Genomic DNA, 26,588 nt, shown 5'->3' with positions numbered 1-26,588 from the left:
TGATCTATTTTATTTGTTTCTGTGTCAGTTATTTCTGCTCTAATCTTTATTATTTCCCTTCTTCTTCTGGTTTTAGACTCCATTTGGTGTTCTTTTTCTAGCTCCTTTAGGTTTGAGCTTAGGTTGCTTATTTGAGATTTTTCTTATTTCTTGAGGTAGGCCTCATGGCTATATACGTCCCTCTTTTAAGGCTGCTTTTACTACATCCCAAAGGTTTTGGACCATCATGTTTCATTTTCATTTGTTTCCATGCACTTTTAAATTTTTTCTTCAATTTCCTGGATGATGCATTCTTTCTTAATAGAATGTTCTTTAACCTCCATGTATTTATGTTCTTTCCAAATTCTTTCTTTTGGGATGAATTCTTTCCTCTTGGCAATTTCTTTAGGTCTCTGTCTTCTTCTGTGTGAGGAATGCCTGTTATGTTTCTTGCTCCTGAGAGGAATGAAGGGGAGGTCATATAATGTACAGGATCTGGTGCTTCAGGAAATGTCTTTGGTGTGTGCTGTGCACACTCTGCTGCTGTGTTTTGGCTGCTCTATCTCTGTGGAGTTTCTCCTTACCTGCAGTTGGGAGTCTTTGGATCTTGGCCAGAATGTGGTCACTTGTAACCTGGTGTGCTCTGATCCGCTTCTCAAAAGAGACCTGATGCTATTTCCACAAGAACTGAAGTATTGCAGAAGTTTATAGTCAGTAGACAAGATACGTGTAGGGGTTTGTGCTGGTTTTCTGAGGGAGGGGACACTGCACTGGTTCTTGGGCACATAAAGCAGTATCAGCCAAGTGCAGGGGTTTAGGACTTGGCATAGCAGGTTAGGCAGCCAGTGTTGGTGCTGTGTTCTTTACTGAAATTGATCTATGCTGAGCGATGGCGGGGGGGAGATGGCACCAGCCCGCTCTTTTGTCCCTACAGAGAAGAGTTTGTATTTTTTTGCTCTCAGGGAAGCCCTCCCAAAAGAGTGAATGATTTCCCCTCATGTGTCCTATGCTTTTCTCAGATGACTGTTTTCACACTGTGTCTCAGTTTCTTTCCTACCAGGAGCAAGACAGTATTCTTTGGGCTCTATCCCAGCAAGGCTGGCTGAGTTTTAAAACCCTAAACTTTGGGGACCTTGTGTGATGGGGACCTGGGCTGGTCTTCTGGGCAGAGCGTCTTGCCACACTGGGATCAAGGCAGGTTTGACCCAGAAGGGCAGCTGCACCAGAATACAGGAGGGTGGGGTTTTGGAACAAAGTATATAAGCAGCCTGTCTCCAGATTAGCTGCCCTCAGCAGGTGTCTCTGCATCTATGTTGAGGGGCAGGAAAAGGAAATGAAGCCTGCTGGCTCTTTTGTCCCCAAGAAGCAATGCCACCTCTCTTAGATGTAGTCCAAGAAGAAGGAGCAGTCTCCCCAGTGCATCTCAGTGATCCTAAGATTGTGTCCTCTAGCCCATGTTACCTGCTTGCCTTTTCTCCAGAAGCACAGCAGTGCCTTCACGGCTCTAAGAAGCCATGCTGGCAACCTCTAAAACTTTAGTCTTTGATTCCCACTGGTTGTAAAACTCACAAAATATCAGCCCCTCTCTTTTTCCTGGTCGATGGCTCAGGGAAGTGTTCTCCTTGTGTAATCCCCTGTGTACGGCTCTCTCTTTTTCTTGCCTTTTTCCACAACCAGGGTTCCCTTCCCTCTGCAGCACCCATGATCTTTTTCTTCTCCAGACCACGTCTCATTACTCCCTACATTCCTTGATACGGCCTCTTCTCTTCCTCTAATTGTGCAGTGTGTTCTGTCAGTCTTCAGATCAATTTCTTGGATATTCAGAATGGATTGACATTTATCTAGCTATGTTTGAAGGAGGAGGCAAGTCTATGGTCCTCCTACTACTCTGACATCTTAGCTACCCCCTCCACACACATTCTTGTACACAGTCAGCAACTGTCATTTTCTTTACATATGGTAACCACGATTATACAATTATCTTTCCTAACACTCTTATACTCCTCCTGAGATTTCACCACATAATCCTTTAGTCAAATTTAAAATGTCCTGACATCTCCCTGTTCCTTCATGTAGTATATCATTGTTTCTAATTTATTTACCTTTTTTATGGCGAATATCTTCTAAATGGTAAAACAATTTGTAGTAAGAGTCTTCTATGGTCTTAATATATCTCACATTAAGATGTTCATCAATCAAAAGGTTAAGATATATTATTCCCTTTTGTAATTTTTACATTTGTGTTTATAGTTTTTACTAAGCTCATACTATTAGACCATGAAAGATATCTGAACAAAAAGGTACATATGAAAATAATTCCTCTGTCAACAGTTGAATATCTTTTATCACTTTATATCTTTAGAGTTATTTAATGGAGGGATATCCTAAGAGTAAGTAAAGAAATATTTGATGTTTGTTTGGGAACATTATTTTCCAGATTTTGTGGGTTGTAGAAGTAATAGTTCCCTCTTTCTGATATGACCAATGTATCACTTTTTGCTGTCTTTTTCTTACAGCAGGAAATTTATTCCTAGTCAAAAAATCAGGTCATTGTTGTTTGAATAACCCTCCTTCTGAGAACGGGCTTCCAATTTCAACTTATTTTTCTTTCTGTAAAAAGATATTTATAGCATAAGTGAATAATTTTTCAACAAGTGACGAATTTAAAGGATAAATGTTACTCTGCTTGTGAAGTTTGTCTACGTGCTTCCTCTAAGTCGATAAGAGAATGTGTGGTAAAACTGTGGGTGTAACAGAAGGTGCTCAGACTGTCATAAAGCTGGAGGATATGATGGAAGATCCATCTATTCTTAGCAGAAAGCAGACAGAGAGTGTACGAGAGAACTGCTACTCTTCAATGAGAGAAAGGACAAAGAACCAAAGAACACTGGGGATAGTAGCATAGAGGAAGATTTGTCATTCTTTATATATCAGATGATTTTTCATAGGGATCAATAGATTATTTTTATTACTTTAACAAAAAAGTTGACTGTGGAGAAACTTCCTGCACATTCATGGATGTGATGATTCCAATGTCCTTGAAATTCTTACCCTATATGAACTGAATAGATAAGAGTAACTTTTTAGAATAGTATTTTGTTAATATTCCTCATAAGAGATGGCTCTTTATTTTTCCAGATATATGTAGTCAGTAATATTTCAGGAAAACCCAAAATACCTTTTATTTAGACGTTTGTAAGCCAAATTAAAAGTACATTTGTTTTCCATTGATTTCCATTTGATTTTTATGCATATTTAATTTTGAGAAGCCCTGGACCCAAACTCACAACTTCATACACATAAGCAGGAAGCAAAGAAGCTTCTGTTGGCATGCAGCGGTAAGTGCCTCCTTATTCAGGCACATCTGAAGTAAGTCTTTGGAATTTTATGGCTCATAAGTGTCTGTAAAAGAATGGAAACAATTAAATATATTGCAAATTCAAAAGACAGCTGGCAGAATGCTACCATTGAAGACTGAGTTAAAGTCACAATTCCTGAAAATTTAAGATTTGATTAAGGATAATTTTTTTTCTCTCAGTGTTTCTGTGTACCAGTTAGGGTTTGAAAGGACATAACGTGCATAACCTGACCCAGATAGCAAGAAGGGAGAGGAAAAGCAATTTGGGAAAACAAAACTGAAGCAAAAAAAAATTCACAGATATAGTCTAGGTTGCTTATACTACTAGGGGGAAAGAATGGTACAAAGTCAGCAAGGAAGGAAGACCAAGGCTAATCAGAAAGTGCATTATAAACTATTCTGTTGACAGGGGTGCCTGTGTGGCTCAGTCACTTAAGTGTCAGACTCTTGGTTTCAGAGCAGGTTCTAATCTCAAGGGTTGTGAGACTCAGCCTCCAACTGGGCTCTGTGCTCAGCAGGGAATCTGCTTCAAGATTCTCTCCTTCTGTTCCTCCCTTGACTTGTGCTCTCTCTTTCTCCTGCTCTCTCTGTCAAATAAAGTGATAAATCTTGAAGATAAAATCTTTTAAAAAAGATAAATCTTTATCTTTTTTTAAAAGATAAAAATCCTAAAAAAAAATCTTATTTGTCTACTCTCTAGACAAATAGACTAACATACGAATGTTTTTTAAAAACTTACCATTTTGGGGCAGCTGGGTGGCTCAGTGGGTTAAGCATCTGCCTTTGACTCAACTCATGATCCTCGGGGGTCCTGGGATGAAGACTTGCAATGGGTTTTTTCCTGGGAATCTGCTTCTCTCTCTCTCTCTGCCTTTTCATTTCCACTCATGCTTGCTCTCTCTCTTTCTCAAATAAATAAAATCTTTTAAAAAAGGTATTATTGTTGTAAGAGTATTTCCAGTTTATGTTTAATAAAGTTTGTTTTCACATTTACAGTTTATCTTAGTTCTGATCTCATTACTTTTAAGTTATTAAGTCAAAGAAAATTGACAATGTGTGAAGGACTTGACAAAAGTTATCAATTAGAGTCCTACTGTTGGGTCAGAATATTAAATATAGTAGAAAAACTCTTCTTTTGTACTATTGTGTTTCAACATTAACACCAACCTTAAGAGGTTTATAAATAGAATCTAACCTAATATAGTGCAGGATATTTGAAGATATTTGCCCTATATTGCTGTGGCCTAAAGGTTACTAAAACAAGCTTTAGATATAATGATAATAATGTTGTAAGGAAGCTAAGAATAATTTACATTTTAAAAATTTTTACAAAAGGCTTTTCATTTGTTAAACAATGATATAGTAACACATTAAAATGTTAGATATGAAAAATTTTAATAAGCTTGATTCTTATCTCATGAAGTAAAGCTTTGATCTTGCCTTGGGTAATTTTCTGAAATGAAAATTGCTGGGGCGCCTGGGTGGCTCAGTGGGTTAAAGCCTCTGCCTTCGGCTCAGGTCATGGTCTCAGAGTCCTGAGATCGAGCCCCGCATCGGGCTCTCTACTCAGCGGGGAGCCTGCTTCCTCCTCTCTCTCTCTGCCTACTTGTAATCTCTGCCTTTCAAATGAATAAATAAAATCTTTAAAAAAAAAAAAAAAAGAAAAGAAAATTGCTAAAGGGCCAAGATAAAATAATGGGGACCATTCTTTTTGGCACAAATTTTCCTTACTTGTATTTCACTTAGAAGAGACACTATAATACCTTTTCACTCTGAGGTCAGATAACCTAGGTCAAAATTTTCATTTACCATTTATAGCATCATGACCAGTCAAGTATCACTCTCTGTGCCTCGGATTCTTGATCTGAAAAGGATAACATTTTTATAAATATTTAATCAAAACATATTGTATGATATGCACAACACAACCCAGCAAGAATAATATATAAGGGTCTGTTCACTTTTTAATTAAAGATACATAAATTTTACCAGCCCCCCACACAAAAAAAGATACATAGAAAGTTCTAAATTTATTCATCATTAGCTTATCATGATTTTTGGTTCATAAATTCATGAGTTAATCGCAGTCTATCTGGCATCATCAAACCAAAGTCCAGGTAAAACATGTTCTCATTAAGTTTCTAGCTGCATGGCATGTTGGATGTTGGTGAGGTTTGGAAAACTTTCATCAAATGGTAATTGAAAAGAGCCTATCAAGTTTTTACATATTTCTATAAATTGAAAAGAATAAAGCGTGAATTGGTGAGAATGAGAATAGAAATATACAATGGAATACCTCTAATGTTTCAAGAGTAATTTTTTTTTTTTGTATTTTTTGTTTTGTTTTGTTTTGTTTCGTTTTGGAAGAGTGTGCAAACAGCAATGGTGCCGGAAGGGCTCTGAGGTCATTGAGGGCTTTTGTGAGTGTGATTGCAGGTTTTCATGGTTATGGGAATGATCACAGAGGATGAAACTAATGATGCAAGAGATGGAGCGACCCCGTAAGAGATCAGTGTCCTTACAGCTCTGTTCTCTCCGTCTTTCCAACAGACCCCTGAACAGTACATAATGAAAATCTGATCTGTTATTTCCCTTGCTTAAATCTCTGTTAATGACTCCCCACTAATTTCAGGATGCATTTTAGAGTTCTGGCCCTGATCTGTGTCCGAGATATACAGAGTCGAACAAATAATGCTAGCCCTTGCTCTGGTGGAATTTATAATCTAGTTGGAAGAAAAGGTAAAAATCAGTGAGTCAAAAAAGCTAAAGAAGTACTATCAGGCAGAGAATACTAAGCAATATTTGTATGCTGTTGAAAATAATTTAGAAGGAAGAAGGGGAGTAGTGGAGAAACTGATGAAAGGACTAAAGTCCATAAGGAGAGAGGGGACCAATACAGAGTGCATGTGAAATGATTAATTTTGGTAACAGGAACAGAATTCTGTTGCAGAAGGAAGGAGGAAGAAGAAACTCATTTGCTACTGTGAATCCCAACTTTCATGATCTACATGAATTAAATTTTCTTTCTTTCTTCCTTTCTCTTTCACATGTTGGACTCTACTATCCTATCATCATTCTGCTGTTAAAGCCCTATTTGGGGGCCTATAGCTTAGGAGCCACCCAGTCTTTTATGATCCAAATAAATTCCTTCCCTGTGTATAACAATTAAAGACCCAATCCAGCAGTACCACCTGTCGCATTTCAGCCCATAATACTTGTTGCTTCAAGTGTGACTTAAAAACCAGTACCCAAATCTCACAAGAGTTGTGATTTCCCCACAAGGTGTTTTTGCTTTGTTTAGTTGTTTCCTCCCATATTAATCACTGGACATATTAAATTCACTTGCGCTGTAAATTTAATTCAGTACTCTGCATAAATCAGCCAACAAAATGAGAATTGGATTGGAACGATTAGATTAGCATATTATCCTCCCTTTGGAGTGCAGTGGGTGGCAAAGTCAAAGAGGTCAAATCACCACAGGGAAAAGATTTAAAAGGAAGGGAGAGAAGGTGGTTTCATTGCACCAGTATTTATCAATATAATAATTTTTTATACACCTGTGTTAATGTTTCTAAAACACAAGTAAGACTTTGCCTTTCTGTTTCTTAAAGATTGAAGTGAATTCTCTTATTGTCATGCTTTCTGTACATAGACATATCCATATAAAAATAGATATGCCCTTAATATCCAAGTTGATTTGCCCTTAATAAAACTCATATACTGATACAAAATCTGCCACAGACTCAACATTAATTCCTCTTTCTCATGTTCATATAATTATTTTCTTTTTCTATTCCAAGACTTTCTGGCTTTACATATGGAGTTTCCTCTGCCTGAGATATTCTTGTTTTGTTTTCTCACTCTCACAAACTCCATTCAACTTTCAATGACAGGTGATATTACTCCATCTTTGAGATCTCAACTGACATGATCACTCCAGTGTACTTCGAGTATTTCCTTACTTCATTTTCATGACCTTTTCCCACACTGTTTTGTAACTTTATTTATTGTTTCTCATATGCCTTGCCTCCATCAAGGGTAGACATCTTTTATTTGTATATTTCTAGGGCACAATGATGTGCTTGGTAAGTAGAAGCTATTTGATATATTTTTGTTTGAATAGGACAAGAAGCTAGAAGGAGGATATTTAATTTTTTGGTTAGCCAAGTAGATGAATGAAGGTACTGTTAAACATTATATTTAACATAATGCTAAAATACATAAAATATATATTTGGCATTTGAAGATCATGTGTTTATTCCAGAAGTTTTGAGATTGAGACTCAGTGGCAATAGTGTTTGACAATTAAACATATTAACCTATATGTTAGCACCATTGTCCAAATACAAGATAAATAATTGGAGGGAATTAACATGTAAGTGGTTAACAACTATTTGAGTATATAATTTTGTTAGTGGAAAGTGCCCGTGTAAAAGCAAAATAATGGTTGGGTGAAAATACTGATGAACACAATTCTTATGGAATGTTCAGACAGAAAAAAAAAAAAAAACACTTTTTAAAATTAAGTTTCTTTATGTTTGGAATCTCTGCACCCAATGTGGAACTCAAACTCATGACCTGAGATCAAGTGGTGTGTTCTTTGGACTAAGCCAGTCAGGTACCCCAAGAGAGAGAAAACTTGAATGTGTGAGAAGAGGAAAATCAGGAAATGCTCACTCATAGAAATCTGATACGATTTTCCAAAGGAAGGAATTTAGCCACAAACATTATATACAGCAGAGAGAGCAAGTAAATAACCCTAACAATGATTTTGGATTTGGCTATTAGAAGATGTTGTCTAAAATGTAGACATATAAAGATAGGTACCAGATTTCTGCATATTAAGGAGTGAATAGAGAATGGGAAAATAAAGGTATTAGTGAATGCCTATTGCCTTTGAGCAATAGTTAGATATAGTTAGATATAGATATAGTTATATATACACCATTTTTTGGTTCTCTTGGTTCCTTGTGTAGATCCAATTTTCTATCTGATATATTTTCCTTCAGCCTAAAGAAATTATTATAATATTTCTTGTAGTAAAGATCTGCTAACAATATTTGTTTATTTTTTAAATTTTTTTTAAAGATTTTATTTATTTATTTGACAGAGAGAGATCACAAGTAGGCAGAGAGGCAGGCAGAGAGAGAGAGGAGGAAGCAGGCTCCCTGCTGAGCAGAGAGCCTGATGCGGGACTCCATCCCAGGACCCTGAGATCATGACCTGAGCCGAAGGCAGCGGCTTAACCCACTGAGCCACCCAGGCGCCCAACAATATTTGTTTAAAAAGGTATTTTTACCTGCAGTGTGAAAATGTATTTTAATAGGTATAGTATTCTAATGTAGCTGTTTTTTCCCCCTTCAATTCTTTAACGGTAGTCTTGTACCTTAATTATATCTGATAAGAAGTTGGTTCTCATTCTTATCATATCTCCACTCCTTGTGTAATTTGTCTTCTATTATTTAATGTCTTTAAGATTTTCTCTTAATTACTGATTTCCATCAGCTTGATTGTAATATGCCTTTGTGTGGTTTTATTATGTTTGGAGCTTAGTTTCTGAATCTCTAGCCTTACAGATTTCCATAAATTTGGAAAATGTTCAGCAGTTATTTATTCAAATAATTTTCTTGTTTTTTTACCACTCCTTCTGGAACTCTGTGTGTGTGTGTTACATTACGTGATATGGTACTACAGGTAACTGACACACTTTATATTTGTTTCACATATATTCTTTTGGGAATGTCTGTGTGCTACACATTTAAATTCACTGATTTTCTTTTCTCTGTGATTTCTTTTTTATAGCTCTTTAAATGATTTTTTTCATATATTATATTTTTCATCTTTAGAAGTTCCATTTGGAACCTTTTTTATATTCTTTTTTCTCTTCATCATGTTCATTCATGAGTATATGGTACATTCTTAAAATTGCTCTTTTAATGTGCTTTTTAATTCCATCTTTTTCATTTGTATGCTATTTTCCTGGTTATGGGTGATATTCACCTTCTTTTATATGTCTAGTAATATGTTAATGGATTCTGGGCACTGTGATTTACATGCAAAAGTGCTGAATTTTGTGTTATTCATTTAAAAGGAAATTTAAATGAGGGGTGCCTGGGTGGCTCAGTTGGTTAAGCATCCTGGTGTCCTGGGATTGAACCCTACATTATCTTCCTGCAGGGAGGGGGTGGACTGCTTCTCTCTTTGCTCCTCCCCCTGCTTGCATGTGCGCTCCCCCTCTTGCTCTCTGCTCTATCAGATAAATAAATAAAACATAAAAATAAATAAATGAAAGTTTGTTGATATTTTCTGGAAAGCAGTTATATTCATGTGTACTCATTTGCTCATTTTATAATAGCCTTCATTCTAGGACTCATTTAGCCTCACTAATAATGTAAACATTTCTGAGGTTTACATGTAATGCCCCATGTATTTGAGAAAATTCTTCATTTTTGATAGATGGAACTCAACTGATTACTAGAACTGTAGAACTCTGGGAATTTTTCAATGTGAAAATTTTTGGTAATTGTTCTTGCTTGGGAAGTTGTTCTTTCCCAGTCTCATGTATTCTTCCCCTACAAATGTGTAGATTGGTTTTCAATCACATACTCAAGAAGTCTCTTACTGTAATTTTTAAAGTCCGTTTTATGAGCAAGTTCCTTCTTTCATATACTATACTTTGTAATTTTCTGGTCATCTTGATAACCCACACTTCATTATCTCTCTCCTCAACTGAATAAGATTCCTAGACTCTGTTATGGGAACCACCATCTTGAAATTAGACCTAAACCCTAAGAAACAGTATGTCTCACCTCATCTATTTCTCTTTTCTCATGGACCATGATTTTTTTTTTTCATTGTCTTTTTGTTGTAGTTTATGACATATGGGTAATTACAGAACATTTTATTTGCTCCTGGTCAGGAAAGAAAGCATCTTCAAGGTGCAATTATGAAATAAAAGGAAAAAAAAATACAATTTTTCAAAGGATGCCATATTTAGAATGGAATTTTTATTCAACTATAGAGGCAACAATATAGACTTAAGGAGAAGATTCTGGGTTTTTTTTGTTGTGTTTTTTTGTTTGTTTGTTTGTTTGTTTGTTTTAAGAAAGTTGTTGGTGATGCATTAATGAAAAGTTGATATTATTAAAGAAGCTGTTACCTAACATTCCATGTAAGGTTGGTTTTACACATGGATTTCTTAACTTAGTATTAGGCAAAAATGGCCCCCAAACCAGAGTAAATTTAATTTAGCACAATGCATGTTAGTTTCTCATGAATTGCTCCAACTCCAAAAGTTTACCTTATATATAATTTTTTAATTTCCCATGGACACATCAAAATTATTTTACTATTTTATTGATATTAATTATTGTAATTAATATTAATTATATGTTAATATTTGATATTAATATTGAAATATTGTGCATATTATAAATATTAAATGTTAAAAATATTAGTAGCTATTGTGTTAAATTATCTTCAAAAATTACCATTTTTGAAAGTGATGTTAATTGAATATAAACTGACTATAAATTCAAATGTTATATAATAATCTTTTGCATTTTAATTATTTTAAAGTATTGCTTATTAAAGTGTTTCTTCTCATATGCTCCTTATGAAAAGGTAAATCATTAAATTCTATGAAGAGTTATTAGAAAATCCATATGTTTTCAAGTTGATTAATGATCTTAGGGTTAATGAAACTCATCAATTATATATAAATTGATAGCTAATGATAGGGAAAGTCTATGTCCTAAAATGGCTGAACAAGCCAGCAGGGGGGACCCAGTCCCTGCCCCAGGGCCCTTGTGGGCCCTTCTCTCTGCCCAGCTTCCCAGGCTGCCAAAAGTGCCAAGTATGCAGAAGTAGAAGTGTATAAATTACTTCCCTTGTTTATGTTAGGAGCTTAGAACTTTGGAGATCACTCTCCTCTGAGTCTGCCAGCATTAAATATATCTCCTATCCTCCAAGTTCTCCGAGTGCCACTTTGTTCTTCCATTGGGTGATCCAATATAGTTTCTGTAACATTTGGCTCCCTGACCAGGAAACCCAACCATGCTGGTCCATTGTTGCCACCGGTTTCAGGGCAAGGGTGGGGTGGTGACTGAATGAGGGATAGTAACAGAGAAGGTGCAGCTTGCCTAATATTTGGCAGTCTCTCACCTGGTCACCTTGAACCTGCCCACCTTGAACTGTTCCTGCTGGACTCGGGGATACTTGGCAGGTGAGGACCTGGTCTCAATATCACAGGACAGTATGGTCTGGGGGCCCCAGACCAAGTCAGATCCACCCACTGGGGTGGAAGTGGAGATGGATCACCACCTAAAGACCTCTTAGAGGTCTCATAGGTAGGGATTGGTGGGAGGGAATATAGTAACTTCTGGAATGGATAACCATTCCAGTGAGTGAATGTGCAGCCTGACCTGGCTTGTTCAGGTGGACTGAATCTGTGGCTTCATGGGTGGGTACCCGTAAGCTCCCCAGAAACATATGGAGTCTGAGTGGAGCCATCTGTGATTTCCATGGTGAACTGCATGTGGTCTAGGGCAGCATTGAAATAGATTCCAACTGTAAGTCACAATGCTGAGACCCTTAGGTGAGGACCCTCACCTAAGCTCCTTTGGGACATAGCCAGATGGACAACTAATTGGTCTCCTCACCACAAGAGGCACCACCCTTCCTCCCCTCACCTCGTCTGTCTCTGCACCACCACACATGAGAACATCACCAAGGGGTCAGTGCAGAGTAAACCTATGGTCCTTGAGACCATGACCAAAATTTCAAGAAGGGGTTTTCAGGAGACTATAGAGTCAAGATGAATCTCAGCAAATTGAGAACCCTGTGTGAATTGGAATGGTTCAACTTTAATATTGGGTGGCCTTCAGAAGGGATGTTGGATGTCCCAGTGGTTCGCAGAGTATGGCGAGTCATAACAGGAGAACCAGGACACCCTGACTTGTTCCCATACATTGATTCCTGGCTAGGAATTGCCCAGACCCTTCCATCTCAGGTGCGATTTGCTTACAATAGGTAAGGACAGACCAGGGTCTTAGTTGCTGCATTCAAGTGGCCCAAAGTAGACTGACAAAAGCCCCAGCCTCCACAAATCCTAGCCAGAGATCCTGAAGATGAACCAATCCTGCCCCCTTGGTAGGCACCCCCAGGGCCGTCTGCACCTGACCTTCTAGTTCCAAACATTCCACTGCCATCAGTCTTCCCACCATCCTCAGGCCCAGAGGATTCACTGGTGCCCCCGGAACCAGAGGATCAAAGGATCTACTTTCCCTGGGACCAGCAGCCAGGCTGGGCGCAGGCACCTTCCAAATGTCAGTATAAGAGATGCGAGAACCCGAGAATCCGAGAGGTGCGGTGAAGACAGGACAGTACTACTTGGCCATTCCATGATGTATTACGAACCTTTCTCCACCACCGTTTTTCTCAACTGGAAACATAACATCTCTTCCTACTCTGAGAAACCACAGGATACGGTAGAGCTCATGGAATCCCCCTTTCAGACGCATTGGCCACCCTGGAAAGACTGCACAAAAGTCACAAAGGCCCTCCTTTAGCTTCTGTCAGACTTGGTATACCAAGTCTCATGGAAGAAAGCACAGATATGCCAACGACAGGTCTAATACCTCAGTTTCCTCCTCATTCAAGGGGAGAGAGAACTAGGGCTGGAGAGAAAGAAAATCATTATTTCCTTCCCACAACCCCAGACAAAAAAGGGCCTATGAGAAATCCTGGAGGCTGTAGGATTCTGCCACATCTGGATCCCTGGGTTCTTGGCAATAGCAAGACCCGTCTGTGATCTCTTAGGGGGACCAAATCGAGAACATCTTGTCTGGACTGAAGAAGCAGAAGCCAACTTCACATAGATAAAGGCTGCCCTGGGGTGAGCTCCAGGTCTGGGCCCGCCAGATATAGAATGGTAAACACCTCCTTTGTGGCTCAGGCTGCCCCAGACATCAGAAAAAAACAAAACCAAAACCAAAAACAAACCTTTACCCCACCAAAAGAAAAACAAAACAAAACAAACAAAAAGAAAAGCAAAAAACAACAAATCTTCAGAAACTAAGGGTTTGAAAAAGAAGGTCAATCTCCTTGCCTCCACCCTGAGGGAAAAGGATGACACAAAGGCAAGGAGACCCTCACTACCAAAAGGGAGGAGACCCAGAACCTCCTTAGAAAATGATCAATGTGCCTACTGCAAGGAGAAGGAACATTGGAAAAAACAAATGCCCTAACTGGGGAAGGTGCAGAAACCTAGCTGCTACAAGAAAGAACACCGAGAGGAGGACCACATAGGCCTGGCAGAAATAGACTCTAAGGGGTCTGGGGTCTCTCCTCCTTGGCCCCAATGAGCCAACAGTCAGAATGAAAGTAGGTGACCAATCAGTGACTTTTATGGTTGACACTGAAGCCAAGTACTCTGTTGTCACCTCCCCAGTGGCCCCTTTCAGAAAGCAAAAGGACTGTGACCATCTTTGAGGCCACCAGGACAATGCGAAATACAATAGCCTTTTTGCCAGGCTCGTCAGTATGAGCTCTGGGGTTACCCTGACTGAAAAGTGTTGGTGTGTGATGCCAGACAGGCATGTCTTCATTCCAACAGCAACAAGAGGGCATCTATCTAGTCAAGGAATACCACCAACTCACCCATCTAGGAAAACCTGTCTTAGAGGACCTCCTCAAGAAGCACTATTACATCAGCCAGCTGCTAGCACTATGCTGAGAAACCAGTGAGGGATGTATAACCTGTGCTAAAATAATGCTCAGTCTGCACCACAATTCCTTCTGGGTGTCCAGAAAATAGGAGCAACACCCTTCGAAGATCTAGAAATAGGCTTCACAGACATGCAGTCAAGCAGGGGGTTCAGGTATCTCCTAGTAATAGTATGCATATACTCTAGATGGGTCAAAGTCTTCCTGACCAGGAAGGAGTGAAGCCAGAAAGTCCTCTTGTGGGAAATCATGTATTGGTTTGGTCTGCCATTAACAATCTATAGTGACAATGGACTTCATTTGTAGCAGACATTGTACAGGTCTTGACCAAGTCCCTAAACATTACCCGGAGACTCCACACCGCCTACCAGCCCCAAAGCTTAGGGAAAGTAAAGTGAATGAATCACACCCTCAAGAGAACCTTAGCAAAGTTTTGTCAGAAGACTGAACTCCCATGGCCATATCTGCAACCCCTAGCTCTCCTGTGTGCTCATTGCACACCTGGTACACTATGTTTCTCCCCTTTTGAATTAGCAAAAGGACAGCCTTCCCCATGCCTATGGAGCCTTCCAGAAAACTTACATCAGGTTGGAGATAAAGAAATAAAGGAGCAGCTTCAGGCCCTGGGGCCACCCTAAATAAATTACAAAGTTACACTATTGAGAGGGTTCCTAATCTCTTTATGGTCTCAGGCACACTCCTTCCAGACAGGGACTCAGTTTGGGTCAAAGTTTGGAAAAAAGACAGCCTCAAACTGCAGTGGACAGGGCCGCACTCTGTTGTTCTAACCACCCTTACTGACCTCAAGTTCTCAGGTGGGGAAGTGTCACCCCATGGGTCCACCACTCCAGAATAAAAAGAGCTCATCATTTGGATGAGAAGCCACTCGAGTGGAGAGTCCAGCAAGACCTCACAAATCATGCTCCGGCTTTGCCTTCAACTGAATCAGCAGACTTCTCCCCAGCCACATCAACCCCAACGTGTTAACCTTTTGCCTTAAAACACCTTGGATCTTCAGCCCTGCTCCAGCCACCCTTGGAAGCTGGCTGGTCCATGCACGGCAGAAACTTGAGGAGATTTACATATGCTACCCCTTATTCCTTTCCCCAATCTTCTTCCTGGTGGTTTTCTTTACTGTCGGTTTGGCCACTCTTGCTCTCCCCCTAAGACTGAGGTCGAGAACCCTGTCTTTTGTTGGTCCCCTGCTATCTGCTCCTAAAAATGAGTCGGCTGGTGGTCAGGTGAATTTTACCATTATTTCCTTGACCCCAGTCAGTCCTGGTCTTCTGCTACCTGGTATACTGTTCTTTTTCATTGCTTCTAGCTTGTCCTACTCAGAAGAGGGGACAGGCTCCCGTATTACCATTACTGGCAAATGGACTTTCCAGCTTAATCCCCCCAACTCCCCACCAGCATCCCCACTGGCTTCTTCCACCTGGGATGGGTATACACCAAATGTTATCTCCACTTTGATGGATGCCGACTTTTCAATAACTCCCAGAAACCCACAGATGGTGTTCCTACTGTGGCCATTACTCAGGTTACTGACTGGTAGATATCTACATATGTGGTGGCCCCACACCTCAACAGCCAGCAGCCTGCCCTCAGCTCTGTTCACAGGCATGGGGATGTGAATATGGGTCGCTATTCATCCAGGAAGTAGGGGGTCTGCTGGGTGGAGCTTCAAATCTTGCAGTGTCATCCAGGTTTCTCTGTCATGCAAAGCCATCAATTCTTCCTGTTTCAATGACCACTGTGTTCCTCTCACTGTCTCAGTCCTGGAGCCCAATGACACCTCATGCACCATGGGAATCACTTTTTTTGTGGGCCATTATCACTACTTGGGGACCAACACCATGTCTAAGTTTATGTTTAAGTCCGTGTTCACCCCAAGTGTGGCAGTCACAGACAGAAACGACTCGCCCTGGCACATTCCTGGATCTCCTCTCCACACACAGCAACCATCCATAGCACAACTATTAGAAACGATCAGTACCTCCTACCAAGCCCACAATTACTCAAATCCACCCTTAGGATCTGGCTGCTGGATCTATATGAAGCCTGGTGCCATTCAGTACCTAGGTGTCACCCTCACCAATCCACTGTGGCATCTCCTACCTCAGCACAAGGGACCCAGGATGACCCCTTCCTGACTCCAGTACAGCTATATAGAAATTCCTCCTCTCCAATCATGGACTCCAGTTGGGTCTGTGCACCAAACAATACCTGTCTGGCCTGTGACCAAGGTGTACTCATCTGCACATCCTACACAACCAGTTATTCTTCCGTGTTAGTCTCTCACCTAACATTTCAGTCCTCCCTGGAAGTGATGCTCCACTTATATGGAAGCCTCCTAGCTGCCCACGATGTCCCCCTGCAATCATCCCTTTTCTTGTGAGGCTATTGGCCGTGTCAGGTGCTGCCCTCGGTGCTGCCGGCATCAGGGTATCACAGGTTCAGTACCGGCGGCTGACCCAACAACTCACGGCAGATTTTTACCACCCTCACTCACTTGGCCCTGGCCCTGCAACAACAGCTCTTTTCACTAGCTTCGAGTGTTCTCCAAAACAGGCTCCTCCTTAAGTTCCTCCTCACAGTAGCATTTGGTCCCTGCATACTACATGTCCTTACTACGTTTATCATTGTTCAAATTGCCAAGATCAGAGTCCAATTATTCCTTACTTGCTACCATCCCGTAGGAAATGAAGATGATGCCCTCTAAACTAGGTGTTTAAAGGGCATCAAAGGGGGAAATGATAAGGAAAAAGTAGATGGACGACTAAGCAGAGGAGTCTCAGTCTCTGCCCCAGGGCTCTTCTAGGTTCTTCTCCTTGCCTCACTTCCTGCATACGCCAGAAGTGCCATATATGTGGAAGCAGAAGTGTATAAATTATGCCCCAATTATGCCCCTTGCTTGTACTCAGGGCTCAGACCTTTTAAGATCACTCTCCTCTGAGCCTGCCAGCATTTAAATAAATCCTCCAAGATCTCCAAGTGCCTCTTGGTTCTTCTGTCAGGCAATCCAGTCCAGATTCCAGAACACTAATATCAGGCATTTAGAAGAAATATTTGTGCAATATAGGTATGGTAACAAATTATTATATTGCTTAAATTATCTAAATTATTATTTGCATTTTCATTTTGCTTTAGCTGTGTAGATTTGATTTTTAATACAATCCCAGTAATTAAAAAATGGCATTTTTTTCATTCTTTTATGTGAGATTATTGACTGAAACGAACTGAATCATTGGGTAAGAACCTGTTAAAAGAAAAAAAAATCGAAAGAGAAATTATAATGAATAGTACAGATTATAAAATTCACTGGGAAAATGTAACAATGATATTGGCGATTTAAAAAGGTCATCACAGGGACACCTGGGTGGCTCAGTTGGTTGGATGACTGCCTTTGGCTCAGGCCATGATCCTGGAGTCCCAGGATTGAGTCCCGCATCGGACTCCCAGCTCCATGGGGAGTCTGCTTCTCTCTCTGACCTTCTCCTCGCTCATGTTCTCTCTCACTGTCTCTCTCTCAAGTAAATAAATAAAATCTTTAAAAAATAAATAAATAAATAAATAAATAAATAAAAAGGTCCTCACAGTCTAGTTCTTCCAGAAATTATTTTATTCAAGTTTAATTCATTCTTGCATTTACTGCCATAACAATTAACTTTCTCTGACCTATATTTGTAAACAATATGCTAAGAAATTAATGTACTCCGATAACCACACATTGTTGATTCTATATATTTCAAATAGCTGCATTTAAAAATCCAGCAATTGTATTTTATACATAAAATGTTAAAGAAAAAAAAAGATAAAACAGACCCCAAATGGTGTTACTTGTGCTAAACCCCATGTCAGCAAACCAAAATTAAATACCCAACCTAATTGCAATTTCAACCTCTCCCAGGAGTGTGACCTTTAACCAGTCAATCTGGAATTACCTGGTCAGCACTAGTGAGGTGATCTACATGATAGACTCTCACCCTTCACCCAAAGGAAAGTGACCTTGCCTGAAATCATTCTTTCTTTTGTTTATGACTTCTTTGTCTTACCCCCTTGCTGCCTTTAAAAATCTTCCATTTCGTACAGCATCTGGGAGCTCCTTCCTGTTTGCTGGATGTGATGTTTCCCAATTCATGAATCATCGAATAAAGCCAATGAGATCTTTAAATTTACTCAGTTAAATTTTGTTGTTTTTTTTTTAAACAGGGATAGTTTTAAATAAAGTCATTTTTGATTGCAAATGCAAATATAGATTTGTGCTGGTTATATGTATATATGAATACAACTTAAACATATTTGAAAACATACTCAAGAATATGTATTTATGAGAAAGAATAAATTCATTGGTATGTAGGAGTTACATGTTTTGTTTACACACACAGAGACACATGCACAGTCACACAAACACACACACAGGCCTAAATTCCTATTTTATATGTTTTTAACACAATAGCCTCAGTTTATTAACGGAAATATCAGAGAATTCACAAAACACTAAAAATATTTAGCTTGGAGTTATAATTAATATGATTTAAATGTTTTAAGTATTGTTTTTCTTTAAATTATAAGGAGTTGTTCATAAAGAAGGACACAGACCTGGATCCTAAGTCTTTGTCAGATATGGGCCACTATTTTTTTTTTTCAGATCCTATCATTAGAACCTCTTTTTCCACTTTGCTTTGCTTTTTAAAAAAATAGTCTCATGGTTCTTATAAGCATAAGTTATTGTATATAATTCATACGTTTATTTTATCTAATTTGAATATTATTCATGAATATTTTTCAAGAGGAAATGCATAAAAATAATTAGAATAAAGAAATTTAAATATAATTTGAAAATGAAACAGCTAAAAGAATAATGAAATTTGAACTCCTGAAACAAAGTGTTTACTAATCTGATGAATTAGATAATTCTTCAAGCCTCCAAACTTCACAAATCCAAGAGAAAAAAGAAACTAAAGGCACATAAAATTTTGTGAATGTATAACTCACTTAACTGTTGAGTATGAAAACTGATACAACTTTTTGTTAAACAATTTTAAAATGTGTTGGTTTTCAGGGGACCTGGGTGGCTCAGTCAAGTTAGCCTCTGCCTTCAGTTCAGGTCATGATCTCAGGGTCCTGGGATCTAGCCCTGCTTTGGGCTCTGGGCTCAGTGGTGTGCTTCTCCCTCTCTCTCTGGGATCCCTCTTGCTCTCACTCTCTCTCAAATAAATAAATACATACATACATAAATAAAATTTTAAAAATAGATAAAATGCATTGGTATTCTATGATAGAGTATTCATATTTTAAAGCTTGACACAATTTGTAGTCTGTGTTAATCCTAATCTGTTGTAAAAGTGTAATAAATTGTGAGAAATAAAGCTGTACTCTAGATTAAGATGTCATTGAGAAACGAAACCATTGGTATTTTAAATTTACAAAATATTAAAATTCTAATACAAAAAACCAGAAGTTAATGGTCTCAGTGTACCACCAATTATTATGTTATATTAAACATTCACATATTTAAGAGAAAGGAAGAAAATACAAATATCCATGCATCTATGTGAGTTGTGGGGAAGCACAATGTTAACTAACATTCTTTTTTTTTTTTGAAAATTTTTTTGAAATGACAAAAACAGCTCTGATTGTTCCTATTATATGTTTAAATTAGTATATAAAAATTGTCTGCATATTTCACTAATATCTAAAAGGCCTACTTAAGCACAAAGCAGAGAAACATCAGGTACATCCCATCAACTCCTTTGTTCTTTGCTCAGGAAAACTTGCATCACAGTTCTGGGCTGTGTTCAGTCAGGAGAAAGACTACCTTTTTCTTTGCCCTAAAACATTATCACTTCGCCAAGTAAAGCATGTGTGAGTCTAAAAAAGTAACAGAAGATCTAAGTCTACCTCCCTCTCTGTTCCCTAGAACAGAAATGTTGATTTAAAGCAGTCAGAATCTAAGGAAGATCTAGATAAAGGTTTGCCAATCCAGTTGGGAAGGTAGCAGGGGCTCAGAAAGAAAGAGTGAAAGCAGTGTAAGGAACAGAAGTCCTAGAGATGTTAAAGAAGGGAGAGAAAGAAGACACTCAATCTGGAAGAAAAACAAATGTCTGAGAATCAGGACCAAACTGTCCTTCAGTAAGAATCCCACCTTCCATAAAGATCTGGAGATCCTTGTCTCCCTAAAGAGAAGGTAATCAATGGGCAAAAAAGGAAAACGAAACCTCTTGACCAAGGCAGAACTGATCCACATGATTTGGAAACTTCCCTTTGAGAAAGGGAAGTGACAAACTCCCCAGTGTTACAGTAGCATGATAACACAATTTCTCTCAGTTGTTCTCAACGAAATAAAGTCGTGTTACACTTGCGTCTTCACATTCTGGTAATTGTCACTCAGTTTTAGAGACCATCAATGTGGTTTTAAAATATTAAAATCTTCCTTTTCCTCATGACATAAAGGTAATGAGGTTAAAAACAGAAGCACTTTTGATTAAAAGCATATTGCTTCATGTAATAAGTTTAATGCTTAGTGTTGACCTTCAAATCATAAAATGTATCCATGAATCAGCTAAATAATCGGTCATCTGCAAAAAAAAAGTTCTAGTCCAGTTTATAAAGCAGAAACAGCTAGCAAACACATTTTGATGGCCAGTAAAATATTTCACGGTCTGGAAATAAAACATTTTCTTACTCCATTAAAATGTCAGACTTTATTCACTTGAGTTCATAATAGCAAGTTTCCTACATATGCATATTAATTGTAAAGTAGGAACATAAATTTAAAATATTTTTCCAGCAGTTTGTTATAAATTGTTGCTTTTTTGAATGTGTTTGAATTTTAAGGAATAGTTGAAAATAACACCACTTTTGCTAAATTAAACATTCATAGCTGTTAGAAATTTTAATTGGTTAAAAACCTTCATAAACAAGCTGTAGTTTGGTCTTTTTGGAAAATGAATAGAAGGTATTATCTTTGAAATTCTTCAAAAAATCCACCCTTTATATACAATTTGGCTTTTAATTTTTTAAAAACTCTTATGCAAATTGACTAAATACAAATGAACAAATCTGGATGATGGCTTCTTCTGTATAATTTTATGTGCCAATTTTTCAAATAAAGATTTTCAATTAACAAAAAAAACCTTGTATAAACACGGTTTTTACTGCTTCTGCCTAGAAGTAGATAATTAATATATATTTTAATTTCCATTCTAATTCATTGATTATATAGGTTCCAAAAGCACAGAAAGATGATTCTTTTTTTTTTTTTTTTTAAGATTTTATTTATTTATTTGACAGAGAGAGATCACAAAAGTAGGCAGAGAGGCAGGCAGAGAGAGGAAGGGAAGCAGGCTTCCTGCAGAGCAGAGAGCCCAACTCAGGGCTCGATCCCAGGACCCTAGGATCACGACCTGAGCCGAAGGTAGAGGCTTCAACCCACTAAGCCACCCCGGTGCCCCCAGAAAGATGATTCTATATTGTAGTTTGTAACAAAATTGAGAAGTAATGAATTCACCTAAGTGTTCATCTATGATGTGTTTTTCCCCATATTTATTTCTTTACTACCTGTAGATTTGCTATGAATTGTGACTATAAAGTAACAGCATTTGTAGAAAATCAATTTGGTAAGTAACACTCAAAAAGGAAAGTCATTACTTTTCTAATCTGAACCAGGTCCAGTAGATTTAAAACATGTACAAAATTATAAAAAAATACATACTATAGGCCTAACTTAATGATGCTGTTTTACAAGTTTAGACTTGTGTTAACAACATAAAGAATAGACGTTATCTTACCTTCCAGTTTTTTACTTTTCAAAGAGACAGGAATCTGTTATCAGCACCTGGCCTCCAGGCTTGCTGTGTGACTTTGCTGTGAAACCAGCTGGTGAAAAATCTAAGCCTAGTCCAATCAGTTATGTCTATCATTATTGCCAGGCTCTGTTTGAAGAAAAGCACCCTAGCTGGGCACCAGCCAGAAGTTCACTGAAGGGAGTATTAATGAGACTGACAGGAAGCAGGCGGTTATTTCTCCAGAGGGTGAAGTGTTACAAACTGGTGACCATGAAGAAGTTAGAGGAAAAGACAAATGGGACTGTTCCTTTTCTGGCTGAGAGCATATCTTATTGAGAACAATTCCTGAGGAGAAGTCAAAGTTGGGCTTTGATAAATACTGCTGGGGAAAGGCCTCACTTTGATTTCTGCCTTATTTCAGGAGGAGACATCAAAATACACTTAATGAGCTTTTAGTCTCCCTTTCTGGTGAAAATGGACTCTGGGAATTAAGAATTTAGAAGCCATATATTTTGATATCATTTTTCTAACTTTCATTTCTAGCTCACGTTTTACAGATGAAGAACTTGAGGCAGAAGTTTACATAATTTACTCAAATGGCACCTGAATCTAGGAACAGAGACAGGCCTGAAATTTACTCTATACGGTTTCCAAGCTGAGGTTTTTCTTCCACTTTTTTCAGTGTGGTTCCCCTATCATCCATATCAAGTTTCTTGTCATATTGGCATTGATACACACTTTTGTAAGACTGATTCAATGTGAAGTATTTCTGACATATTTATAATACTGAGAATAACTTTAATGGTTTAGGTTTTGTTAACTTTATCCTGGAGATGTTTTGTCAATGTATTCATATATAAATATAATATGAATTAAATTAGAAAATGCTATAAAATATAACATCATTGATCAAAATCGACTGAAAGAGCATATTAATTAAAATATGTAGTTGGTTCCAGCTTTTACAGATATATGGGACCTATAGTTAGTTGTATAGTTGTGAGATACACTTACTATAAATCTTGAAATAAATTACACTATAAATCTAGAAGTAGTTTTACCTTTGGTTTTTAAAGTTGATCATGTATTAAATAATTTACTGAATTAAAATGTTAACTTGTCTTTATTGTACTTTGAATTTTTTGTGTGTTTTAATTTTCTTAATGAAAAAATCATACTGTAATAAATTACATCCAAAGATATGAAAGAATGAGTAAGATAATTTTTTCAATATTAATATTTAGTACTTTGCTATATTTCATTTTGAGAGATCATCTTACTTCTAAAAGTAAATTTCTTTTTAACCAATATAATAACTCTATATAAGCATGTAGGTATTAGTAAACCAGGGATTGGTGGTAAAAGGGGGAAAAACGTATTCTCACAATGGGAAGAGGGGGAAATTATGTGGAAAAGTATTAAAATTGATTTATACGGCTTTGAAAGAAAACCAGACAAATATTTGGTAGCATTCGAAAACTGAATTTTTCCCAGAACAGATGCTTTATATCCTGGTTTGAAAGGCTTACTTCTTTTTTCTCCTGAGACTTTGGTACAAAATGTCTGAAACTTCTATTGTGAGGAAAAATAAATGAAAATTCACAATAGAATCATAGAAAATCATAACTTTTAAAGGGGTAAAATTAAATAAAGAGTTTTAATTCATCTGAGACTTTAAGAAGAGAAATTCTAAATTGTCATATTTATATTAGATCAAACCTATTTATATAGAACAGTAAATCATTTGGGAGAAATAAGAATAATTTAATACATGTTTAGGAACAAATGGTTCTCAGCATTCTTGAAGTGTTCTTTCCATAAAAGTTTCATTACATATGTTGCCTTAGAACAGTCTAATTTCCAGAGTGTTCTATCACAAGATGATTTCTGATGGAACATTATTGACTATAGTCAAACTTTAATTCAAATAATAATTTTATGACTGTGGTTTTCTATAAACATAAATGGATAGGGTTGTAAGATAATTTGTACACTTAATATGTGCTTGGATATTTAAGATTGCTTATCCTCTTTCACCTTGCAAATCTATAGTTAAGTGCTATTGCATGACAATGGCACAGCTCTAAAATACTTAATAGGGAAAATATTGTGGATACTTACTGAAAAAAAAAAGTTGAATACTACAGAATAATTCTGTATGGTTTCAAAGCAAGTACAACAATTTGGCACTCAAATAGTACTCTTTGTGTGAGGTATACTGTGTCTCACTGAAGCCAGAGAAACTAATGATCTTTATGGCAGAAAACTGGCAGAGTTAATGACAATTTCTGTGTCTTATATTTTTATTTATTCACACGTCAGTTTTTATTGATTTTGAATTTGGTGGTTAATACTATCCAGATATTTGGGGATGTTATAGAGTTGAATTGATCAATTGATTAATTATCTCTACCAAACTGTATTCCTTGAAGCAATTTTCTTTGAAAGTTATAATAGACCAGTCCTTTAACTGGGACCTTTAAAAATCAGACATATTATAAAATGCGATAAAGAAAATGTGAAGCCACAGGATAATGATGACATAGCTTTTTTTTTTTTTTAAGAATTTATTTATTTATTTGACAGAGAGAGATCACAAGGAGGCAGAGAGGCAGGCAGAGAGAGAGAGAGAGAGAGAGAGGAGGAAGCAGGCTCCCTGTTGAGCGGACAGCCTGATGCAGGGCTTGATCTCAGGACTCTGGGATCATGATCTAAGCAGAAGGCAGAGACTTAACCCACTGAGCCACCCAGGTGCCGCTGGCATAGCTTTTATAAATCAGTTAACTTCCATATTTTTTTTTTTTAAAGATTTATTTATTTATTTATTTGACAGAGAGAAATCACAAGTAGGCAGAGAGGCAGGCAGAGAGAGAGAGAGGAGGAAGCAGGCTCCCTGCTGAGCAGAGAGCCCGATGCGGGACTCGATCCCAGGACCCTGAGATCATGACCTGAGCCGAAGGCAACGGCTTAACCACTGAGCCACCCAGGCGCCCTAACTTCCATATTTGAAGGAGAAAATTTTTATACTCTAATGTCAATTGATAAATATGAAAGAAATTATCAAGTTAAATGATGACTATTGGGAAAAATCAGATAAGAATCATTAATGAATGAATAAACTGGAGTGGATTAAATTTTGATGAGTAATAACAGATATATATTCACAAAGTACCACCCCCAACATATGTTTTAATTACAAGAGGAAAAAAATAACTCTAGAAAATTGGCATAAATTACATTGACTATGTAATCAAATCAAACCAATATCATGGGTCTCCTAATATAATACAATGGAAAGAATATCACAATATTACATTATATGCTTGCTCTCAAATGCATAACTTTAATATAATTATGAGGGAATGCCAGACAGATTCACATCATGGAACACCTAATGAGACAATGCTGCAACTATTTAAAAAAGATTAAGGTCAATGAAGACAATAAAAGACCGTGATCTTTTATAGATTGGAAGACAGTAAAGAGGTGAATCATGAAAACTAGATACAACATGTTATAGAGGATTGTTTGATAGAGGTTTAGCTTAGTTTTCTTTCTTTTTACTACATAAGACATTAATGGAGCAATTGAGAAATATAAAAATAGTCTGTAGAATAGATAATCGTTTTAGATGAATGTTAATATTGATAAGTTTTTATTTTCACTTTAATAAGTACAACATGGTCATATAAGCAAATGTCTTCATTCTTAAGAAATACAACTGGAAATATTTAGACACATAGGGACCATCTGAGTACAAGGTTTACTAGGGTACCGCAAATATAATGTGATTGTAATCCCATAATTTATTGAGATTAATTTTTGAAAATTTTGGGGGTCTCAAAAAGAAATTTTGCCTTTACTACTACCTCATGATTATACCACTTCTGTCTCCTTTCAACATCCATGGCATAATCTGAAATAATTATTTTGTTTCTCCCAATTTCCTCAAGCAACACTAATTCTGAAACTTCCCTCAGTCTCACTCTGTATTTTGCTAAAGAAATTTAATTCCTAGCTCTAACTGAATTGCAGTTATCACTTTTGTTACTCAACAGTTATATTTGTGTTTTTGTTCTTTTAGGATATTTTCAAGGCCATGAAGTTACAGTTCTTCATTTCCTCATATCTGTAAATATACCATGTTTAGTTTTATTAACTATTTTGATTTTACTACTTGTGAATGGTTGTTAAGACTGAGAGAGGCCTGAGATTTTATAACACTTTTTAGTTTATAAAGTAGCCTGCTACCAATTTGTGGATGCTGGTAAGACTCAAGATTCCTGTCTCAGAGACAAGGAATTTTATTATGTACAGCAAAAGCAATAGTTACAGTATCAAATTTTGTCTTAGTACCATAGTAACATTTTCTACAGGGTTGAATGAAGAAGGATAGATGAAATCTAAGCAAGAAGAAGATTGCATTAAGAGGGAGAGAGAAATTTTGAGCTTAGTGATCCAACTTTTTAATAATGTGCAGTGAACATGCCTGCTGTTCTCACTAGAGGAAAACACTGTCTTTGTTTTCTAAGGATGTAATCAAAACTATACTTTTTCTAAAAGAAGATGCTGATGATCTCCTGCCAAGATTATTTGTGATACAAGCATCCTTGAAAAGAGAGCCTTGAATAAAGACAACCAATGACTGTTCTCATAAGTCTTGTAGAAACATGAAAAACTCATGAAGAATTATCTCCCAAGAATATCCACCTTTAACTTTTTTCACTTTCCTGGCT

At 37.4% G+C, this 26,588-nt stretch overlaps 1 long non-coding RNA gene across 2 annotated transcripts; it reads right to left on the bottom strand.

The window, feature by feature from the left end:
• Window positions 1–3,136: 3,136 nt before the first annotated feature.
• On the bottom strand, window positions 3,137–22,090 carry LOC131813913 (uncharacterized). 2 transcript variants are annotated; one of them, XR_009347035.1, is made up of 4 exons: window positions 21,856–22,090; window positions 5,147–5,201; window positions 4,077–4,259; window positions 3,137–3,381 (listed from the first exon to the last, which is right to left on the bottom strand). It is a non-coding gene; the product is annotated as an uncharacterized LOC131813913 (long non-coding RNA). The 2 variants fall into 2 exon arrangements; XR_009347036.1 differs by having other exon boundaries at window positions 4,077–4,239; window positions 21,856–22,082.
• Window positions 22,091–26,588: the final 4,498 nt, after the last annotated feature.

Source organism: Mustela lutreola, chromosome 13, assembly GCF_030435805.1.
Source record: "Mustela lutreola isolate mMusLut2 chromosome 13, mMusLut2.pri, whole genome shotgun sequence".
Lineage (NCBI taxonomy): Eukaryota > Metazoa > Chordata > Mammalia > Carnivora > Mustelidae > Mustela > Mustela lutreola.
The sequence above is the reverse complement of the archived record's forward strand: the minus strand, read 5'-3'. Positions and strand labels throughout refer to the sequence as shown.